The 10,327-nt window shown below is 35.0% G+C and overlaps 1 protein-coding gene across 1 annotated transcript in view; it reads right to left on the bottom strand.

Annotated features, from left to right (window-relative positions):
* LOC106882649 (protein melted) overlaps positions 1 to 10,327 on the bottom strand; it is a 70,361-nt gene that overhangs the window by 54,469 nt on the left and 5,565 nt on the right. The window lies entirely within an intron of this gene.

Genomic DNA, 10,327 nt, shown 5'->3' with positions numbered 1-10,327 from the left:
AAAATGAAATGATGCAGTAGATGGTATACTAAACTATCACTTTTCAAAGGCTTTGATTTTAAATCTCCTGCACTGTTTTATTGAATTTTTTAGACAGTATACTTAATTTAATTAGCTCATTACATGACAAGAACCAGTTCCAGATTATCTATAAATGTTTCCCAAGATATATTCGTTGTTCATGACAGTAGAGGTGAGCATCATGAAAGCAAAGGTTAAGTGCCAAATGTCTCGGAGTATAAAAATCATTTGCCATTTTAATTTTATGTTGAGGCATCACTGAAAAAAATGCATTTGTGCAATGAATGTCAATCAGGAAGTCAGTCTGTCAGAGAACACTGCTTTCAAAGCTAGCATTCATAATGATAATAAAGTGATCAGACTGCTTATAGCAGTCAGTTATATTTACAAGACTGTGTGAAATTTAAGGACAGAGCATCATGCCAGCGATAAAATATAAACTGACAGCCTTTCAAGCCAATGGACTGATATTCCATTGATTTGTTCAACTTCAACCACCCTGCACCTTTTCAAGAAAAAGATTAGTGAAGAATGAAAGAATAGATAACTTTGGGTTTGTTTAAACATCTGTAATACTTAACTGGTTCTGTCAATCACATGGAGACCTTCCAGCTTTTCTATTTATTTATTTATTTTTGAAAACCAAGTCAAAGAACCATTCTCCCTAAAAGAACTTTATATCTTTTCCTATTATTTCATAATTTCTTCACAAATGAAAAGCAAAGTTGACTAGATATTTTTTATGGTTTATTCAAGACAGGTTGTACTTGTGACATTTGTCTGCCCTCTGAGACAAGTAATATCAATGTGGTTTGTGTTTAACCTACAAAAACCCAACATCTTCTGGAAAAACATTGGGTGGGGATATTTTGAAATAATGGCATTCTAAGGATAAAGGATTGGTGAGAGTAGTTGTGTAAGACTAGAGTAGAAAGATGCAGTATGAATGACTAGAAGCAGAGAAATGAATGTGTCGGGTAGATATTGTAAGCAACTAGTTGGTTCCAAGAAGCAGAAGCTGTTGTAATATTAGCAAAATAGTCAGGGTGAGAAGACAATGTATGCGATTTAGATGGATTCCATAAGCAGATAGTTAGCTCTGTTGCCCTTACATTAAACATGGTCAAAGGTTTTATGGTCACATCTAGTTCAGTGGTTTTGATTTCATCAAAATTCTTAAAAGTGTGGGACCACTGATGAGGGACATGCAAGAGTATGCCTCTGATATATCTGGCTCTGCATGGTTTGTAGTGATTGTTACTGAAGAAGGAGAGAAAGAGATTCAAGGTTCTGGGAAGATGATTCTTAAAGACTAGTTATTTATAATCCTTGAGATCTTTATCATATTTGAGATGTTGGAATTGAGAGTGATAGGTTGGTAGTTAGCATGGGTAGAGTGGTTAGCCTTCTTGGGAACAGATCTTTGTAGAGAAAAGAAAGGTTTAAGAATTTTGTAAGAACTTTGAAAACAGAATTATGAAGCAACACAATAGATAATACAAAGAATCTAGCAATAATCTCAACTGGCTGTAATGTGTCAATAACAGCAACTTTTTTCAACAGTTCTTATTATTGCTCCCCAAAAGTAAGGGATTGATAGAATAATTTATATCTAGGTACTTCAATATTAAAGCTATTGACTTGCTCCTTGCCAAAGATTAAAATCTGAGAGGTGAGAGAGGCACCCTGTTTCATCATCATATGTAAATAGTATAAACTTAGATCTTCAGTTGAAACTCATATCAGCAAAAAGAGTGCAATAGTTATTTTGCTCCCTTTTGTCATTTATCACTGGTTTCCAGTTGTCTTCTTTTTTTCCCTTTTTTTATTCAGAAGCTTCCATAACAACCATGTATGCAAACAGGCCACTCTACAATGAATATTACCAACAGCAGTGAATCCAAGGTTTGGCTATATCCCCTCACAATCTTCCTTCTGTACATTATAATGACCTATTTTCAGTCACTTAACAACATTCATACGAAGATAGTACAGCTCTTCACTACTTAACTTTCTGCATGCAGGCATCATCTAAACATAACTAAAACACTTCATGCCAGATCTATATTATCTCCATGAACAGAGACCTTGAGTAGCATTCTTCAAACACTCTAGTATCTTTTGATAGCAAAAACATAATCACTTCATACATGAAGAAAACTCTCTTTACACATAAACAATATACAACTAAAACTCATAAGTTGCCCTGAGTGCTAGACTTTACAATTATTAGACATCTATAACATTGCCAAAATTGCAGCAACAAACACTAGTATTCCTCTTTAGAATCAGAAAAATTTCATGCACTCAGTTTGGGGTGCTCTACAAAGTTTGCATTGGAATACTGGTCCTATATCTGGGATAGTACTTGTTGTTGTTGGCACTCCGTCGCTTACGACATCAAGGGTTCCAGTTGATCCGATCAACGGAACAGCCTGCTCATGAAATTAACGTGCAAGTGGTTGAGCACTCCACAGACATGTGCACCCTTAACGTAGTTCTCAGGGATATTCAGCGTGACACAGTGTGACAAGGCTGGCCCTTTGAATTACAGGTACAACAGAAACAGGAAGTAAGAGTGAGAGAAAGTTGTGGTGAAAGAGTACAGCAAGGTCTGCCACCATCCCCTGCCAGAGCCTCGTGGAACTTTAGATGTTTTCGCTCAATAAACACTCACAACGCCTGGTCTGGGAATCGAAACCGCGATCCTATGACCGCGAGTCTGCTGCCCTAACCACTGGGCCATTGCGCCTCCACGGAATAATACTACAGCACACACAAACACATACAACACATCCTAAAATGTATCTAAAACAAAAAGAAAACTTTCAATTGGTAATGAATCGATTCCAACATTCTTAAACTACTAACTCACAGACTGGCTGTTTTCCATGCTCTGCCAATCCCAATGGTCTCTGCTCTTCTGAAAGTAGTTAACTGCATACCTCATACACACAGTCCCTCCAAGCACATCCATTACTCTTCCTTACATCACCCTTGCTGTATCTTAGCATCTAAGATCTGCACTTTCTAAAATCTACAACCTTCTGAAAATCCCTCCTTGCTCACATTTTCCCAACAGACATTCACCCTTTAACATTTAAACCAGCCATATCTGTCCCAAATATCCTGTCTGTTTTATGTTCAAACTGGTCAAATCCAACCTTTCATATCTACACTACAATGTCATTCTAAAAATTACATCATTGAAATCTCAAAGTTACAAGACAGTGCATGAGTAATTCAAAATAATGTGGATATATAAACATTAAATTTGACAGAGTAATCTGAATGCTGAAGGATTAACCTACAGGTGTTCAAAATGACCATCATATTTCACCAGTCTTAGCTTGCAAAAGTTATGGATACTGCTTCTCCTCCACAGTTTAAAAAAGAATACCACATATATACATTACATTAACTCATATCACATATCTGAAACATATCTCACATACCTTTTCTTCTTTTCTACTATAGGCACAAGGCCCGAAATTTAGAGGGAGGGGGCCAGTTGATTAGATCGACCCCAGTACACAACTGGTACTTAATTTATCAACTCCGGAAGGATGAAAGGCAAAGTCGACCTTGGCAGAATTTGAACTCAGAACATAAAGACAGACGAAATACTGCTAAGCATTTCGCCCAGCATACTAACATTTCTGCCAGCTCGCCACCCTGAAAACACAATGACTGTTTTCCAGCACAATTGAATAACAAGAGAAAAATGAGCCTTAACAACAACACAGCATTTAGAGTAAAGTAATTTGACTGAATGTTAATCAGACCATGAATTTATAGTTAAAAAGAAGTATGCTGTCACATTTCTTTAACATTTACAGTTACTTTTGTAAGTTTAAACTAATATTTTCAACAAACACACCACTTGTAACTAACATATAGACAAACTAACATATAGACAAACTAACATATAGACAAACTAACATATAGACAAACTAACATATAGACAAACTAACATATAGACAAACTAACATATAGACAAACTAACATATAGACAAACTAACATATAGACAAACTAACATATAGATTCAACAAGTAAACCTGAAATAATAAATAAGTTAAAATATTAACTGATGTATACTATACAAATAGGTACTTTGCAGCTAAGTTCAGATTATATAAAATATATTGCAAAAATAACCAAGTTAACAGATAATAATCTGTTGTATTATATTTATAACTAAAAGAAACAGTGAGCTGGTAGAATTACTGAACAAAATGCTTAACAGCATTTCTTCCAGCCTCACATTCTGAGATCAAATGCCACTGAGGTTAACTTTGTCTTTCATCCCTTTGGGGGTTGATAAAATAAGTACCAATTGAACACTGGGGTCAATGTAATTGACGAGCACCTCCCTACAAAATTTCTGGCCCAGTACCTTTGGTAAAAAGAATTACATCCTTAACTGAAAGATCGGTTGACTGATTGAATCAGTAAAACACTGAACAAAATGTATTGCAGTATTTAGTTGCATCATTTCTCAGAACTTTAACCTTTCATCTTCCAAGGGGTTGATAGAATAAAGAGTCAAAGTATTGGGTGTATTGGAATTAACTATTCCTTTCTCTACAATTTGTGCCTGTGTGCCTATGTTAGAAATCAATAAACCACATATTTGGAAAAGAAAGCCATGAATATCATAACTCACCAAAATTATAAGATATTTGTATCTAGTAAAAAAAAACCTACATTTTTTTAAAATCTATTTTTACATAGTTTGTATGGGTTGTATAAGTATAAAGAATCAAAGATATATAGAAATTATTGAAATAGGTTTTTATACCAGGCTACTCCTAAAGCTTAATTGAAGGAAACAGAAAAAGAAAAGTTTCTAATAACTTTTTGATCTATAATTCAGACTTGATTTTCTCTTGTCTTGATTATTTTTCTGTTTGAACGCAATAGGATTATTAGCTTCTATATTAAGGAGGTCAAGTAACTACATATTTATAAGATTACAAACTAGTAAAAATATGTGTTTCAAGATCTAAATAATTAAATTAAGTTGCTTATTGATATAATAGGTTGGTATTTGTAACACAACACTATCTTCTTAGATTAAGATCAAATGGGACTTTTGCCCAAAAACCAGATCAATTAAAGTATATCACAAACATTGCAATTTTAAAAATAGTATCTTAACATAGATAGACTGATTGCATTTGACCATGTACAGTATTCAGTGGTTAGATAGGGAAAGGGCTCAAAAAAATAAGGACAAAAATATCACAACATTCCTTACATACATTCTACAGAGTGAGCCCTTTCTTAGGTGAGTTTTAAGCACAATATAGTTCAGTAAGATAGATAGAAACTTGCTTCCTGACCAAGAGTGTGTATGTATGTACTAAATTATATATTTGAATTTGGCACTATGGCAAATATATGCTGTTGATGACAATGATAATATTTTGTCTTTTGTTTCCATCAAGAATAGTAATATTTTATTTCAAGAAAATATTGCTACCAGTTTGCACTTCAGACATGCTAGACAAAACCAGTGAAGCATAAAAATACATTATAGAAATGTAAAGAAAATGTAGCAGGACGGAGTGCCGCATGCACATGTATGTCCATTATGTGCAACAGAAGCAGTATTAGATTAAAATAGCCATCTATGTATCATACTTGATACAAATACATCATGAAATACCAAATTAACTGTGATACCCATTCAGAGATAATACCTCTTATGGACGTACTGTGTTGATACAAATACATCAGTAACAAATGAAAACTGTCCAGCAGCAGTGATGAGAATGCTAGATATGTATTTCTGCCTTTTTGAACTTCATCAGTAGCATGTACCCCACAAAATTAATTTGGATTATCATGATGTATTTGTATTAAATATGATACATAGATGGCTATTTTAATCTAATACTGCTTCTAATGAACATAACAGATTTTTAATCAGCCCACAGGCTCATTGCAACATCAGTGATTTTGCAACCACTATTTTCCTAATCAATTCTGAATGAATACCACAGTTAATTTGGCTTTCCGTGATGTGTCTGCATTAAGTATGATACATATATGGGCTATCTATCTATCTATCTATCTGTCGATAGATAGATAAATAGATAGATAGATGAATACCACAGTTAATTTGGCTTTCTGTGATGTGTCTGCATTAAGTATGATACATATATGGGTTATATCTATCTATCTATCTATCTATCTATCTATCTATCTATCGAAATAGATAGATAGATAGATAGATATACACATATGCATTTAAAGTTAATAAAAAGACTCTATAACAGATGCTAGAGGCTATGGGTTATGACTACACTGTAAATATTCAATAGAGAAAATGTGTGAAGAATGTACCTGCTTCATTGTGTTTAATTTTTATTTTTTAGCATAAGTTCTCCAGTTTCTTTTGATGTCACAAATGAAACTATGCTAAAGAACAAATCAACAATATGTAGGGCAAGTATACCCTGACCCTTTACAGAAAGTTACCGAGAATAAAAATCAAGAAAAAAATAGGACAGGTGAATACCTGTCAGAGAATACAGTAATGGAAGTGTGACAACAACTGTATCAGCTGTAAGAAAAACAGCCCACTCAAATCAACTGGAAACTGTCAAATTTGTTTTTAACATTCTTGCTCTTGGCTTCTTTAAGGAATTCCTGAACATGAATATGAAGGGAAGGAGTGAAAGAAAGAGAGAGTAATGAGACTGAACAAAAGAAGAAAAGAAACATGATGAGAAACAGGTGAAAGAGGGGAAAAAGTGAAGTAAAGACAGAGAATGAGAGAGAAAGGAAACCAGAAAATGACAGACTGCGGGGAGAGAGAAGGCAGAGAGAGAGAGAACAAATGACAATTTCTTACATTATTGGCACAAGACTGCAAATAAGTAAAGGAGGTAAATAGTAGAATTAATTAACCTCAATACATGAATAGTGTTAATTTTGCTAAAACAAATTCAACCCTTATGGGAATTGAACTCAAAGTGTAGATGAAAAGAATTAATGCTATACTGTGCTACAGAGTATAATTTTACTGTTTATTCAACACTGTTGTAATAGAGAAATGTAGACATGTTTTCATATGAAGAAAAAGAAGGATCAGCTGAACTAGTTCCTTTCATATATTGAGATGTTATCAGCAGCTGAGTACCCATCCTAACTATTCATAGTGACCCTGTTTATAAACCCACTATTATTTGGAGCAGAAGTAAATTGGATACACTATTTTGCATCCATTAACAGTAAAGATTTTTGTATGTAAAGATAAGGTGTTTATATCAGTCTGCAACACAGTGCTGGTTAACATCTGGATATATTCCATAGTGTGGAGGCGCAATGGCCCAGTGGTTAGGGCAGCGGACTCGCGGTCATAGGATCGCGGTTTCGATTCCCAGACCGGGCGTTGTGAGTGTTTATTGAGCGAAAACACCTAAAAGCTCCACAAGGCTCCAGCAGGGGATGGTGGCGAACTCTGCTGTACTCTTTCACCACAACTTTCTCTCACTCTTTCTTCCTGTTTCTGTTGTACCTGTAATTCAAAGGGTCAGCCTTGTCACACTGTGTCACGCTGAATATCCCTGAGAACTACATTAAGGGTACACGTGTCTGTGGAGTGCTCAGCCACTTGCACGTTAATTTCACGAGCAGGCTGTTCCGTTGATCGGATCAACTGGAACCCTCGACGTCGTAAGCGACGGAGTGCCAACAACAACAAAATATTCCATAGTACAGTATAGCAGTGAGATAAAATATTTAACAGACCGGCAACTTACAAAAACAGTTAAATACATGAAGGCTTAATTATCATTGATTCATTCATCACTGATCCAGGATAACATGGTGTTTAATTGTGAAGCATGTTCTGCTTATCACAGATTATTCTGTGATAACAAGGGTCAAAAATCAATTGAAGTTTCTGCTTGTACCACAAAAATGCATCCCAGCAACCACCCACAATGCTCAGCTACCAAGAATGCCCTGACAATTGCTTGTGTCTACATGAATGTACTATAAGGCTGCACATTTTTTTTTTATATGGATTTATGTACTCCTACCCCTCAACATGGATCCAGTGAACAGAAAAAAGTACAAAGGCACCTGAGTCTAACAATTAATGCAGATGAGTGTATTCTCCACAGGAAAAGGTAGAGATAATGAAGAAATTGTGCGATTGTTGAAGATTCACTGGTGTGCACTGCAAGTTTGGTGTAATTGAATCTACCATTCATTCCATTTACAAAGAGCATGGAATTCATTTATCACTACAATTTTTTAGAACCCTAACCCCTATTTTTCTAACAATGGCACAATGCTGCACACCCTGAGAAAGTTTGTTCATTCTAAGTACATTGGTTATTAACAATTTATTTTAAATGATTGAACTGTCCTACATGGGGTAACAGACATGTCAAGCTGTTACCATCTAATTTTGGTTCTATAACCAGCTGCTTAACACTACCACTATGTTGTCTAGAGTAACAGAGAGCAGGTCATAGGGACACTGACAGGCTGAGAGGCTAACTTATAGTTAAGCTATATGACAGCAGCATCAAACCAGCCACCAGTACATTGCTTAGCATAACAGTAAATGTTTTCTAAACTAATTGATCTATCCTAAATCTATTTTCATATTTCCTGTACTATTTACAAACATGGAAATATTTAAGACATGGCAGTAACCCCACAAAATAATGTTCAAATTTATTTTATTATGAGTAACATAACCTGATTCAGTACCAATGAAATTGCATGGAAATCAACTTAGTCATATGTTTATATAGTTATAGTATATTTTGATTAGTGTATTTCCAGTTTTAAAGGAACATAAACTTGGCACCCAATGATGATCAATACTCTTATCTAAATAGGTCTTGAAACAAACTTTGCCGGCCCCTGGTAGAATTGTTAGCACATCAGACAAAATGCTCAGCAGCTTTTCTTCCAGCTCTTTATGTTCTGAATTAAAATTCTGCAGAAGTCAACTGTGCTTTTCATCCTTTCAGGATCAAAAAAATTAAAAAAAGCTGAGCACTGAGGGTCAATATAATTGACTAGTCTTTTTTCCCTAAAATTGCCAGCCTTGTTCCAAAATTTAAAACCATATTATTCAAACTATCTCACTGGCTTTTCCTCCTCTTTATTGTATTCTATTGTTCATTCAAACTTTTCCAACCAAGACCACAACAGTTTGCCAGCGGCACGTAAAAGCACCCACTACACTATCTGAGTGGTTGGCGTTAGGAAGGGCATCCAGCTGTAGAAACTCTGTCAAATCAGATTGGAGCCTGGTGTAGCCATCTGGTTTCACCAGTCCTCAGTCAAATCGCCCAACCCATGCTAGCATGGAAAGCGGACGTTAAATGACGATGATGATGATAATTGTTAAACAGGACAGCAAACATTAAGACAAGGCAAACATCTCAAGTCGTATACAATATTATTATAGAAAGAAATTCAAAATCTTACAGCTTTTTCTGGGATATCCCGAAGTATGGGATATTCCATCATGTATTTATATTCCCTCTCTTGAAAGACGGGCAAGTGCCCAAAATAGATTCTTTCATTCCTCATGCCAAATCAACAGTGAATTCTTCTACAAACTCTTCTTTTAATGAAATGGAATTAAAAAGCATCTTCTTTAAACCTCAAGTTCTGTTACATTTAACAGCTGAGTCTCTATTTAATTCTTGATGAATTTCAAATAATAGGCACAAGCATAGCAGGTGAGGTTAAAAAGTTTGCTTCCCATCCACATGGTTCCAGGTTCAGTCCTACCTTGGGCAAGTGTATTCTACTATAACATTAGGCAGACCAAAGCCTTATGAGTGAATTTGGTAGACAGAAACTAAAAGAGGCCTGACATGTATGTGCATGTGTCTGTTGTTTACATCTGCGCTTTATGAAACTCATTACAAGCAGTGTTCTTATTGCCATTGCTGTCACCAAATCATCTACTCACTTCATTGAAGATGTGTGAAATAAGAGATCCCTTACTTGGTTAAAGCTATGGATGAGTGATAAGAAGGCATCTGGCTATAAAATAATGTCTTGATAACATATTCATTTAACCTATGTTAGAATGAAAAAAAATGGATATAAAATGAACAAATCCATAACTGAGATATATATATAAATATACCATTACATTTCATTTAATATGATTTGAACCAACTAGCCTTCAGTATTAGAATATCAAGATGCTATTCGTTTGAATAAACAAAGGAAAACAAACAACAATGGCAAATTCTATTAGTCTTTAACTGTTAGCTTAGCATTAATTGGATGCTTCTTGAGATCTAAATATAT

This window comes from Octopus bimaculoides, chromosome 3, assembly GCF_001194135.2.
Source record: "Octopus bimaculoides isolate UCB-OBI-ISO-001 chromosome 3, ASM119413v2, whole genome shotgun sequence".
Taxonomy (NCBI): domain Eukaryota; kingdom Metazoa; phylum Mollusca; class Cephalopoda; order Octopoda; family Octopodidae; genus Octopus; species Octopus bimaculoides.
The sequence above is the reverse complement of the archived record's forward strand: the minus strand, read 5'-3'. Positions and strand labels throughout refer to the sequence as shown.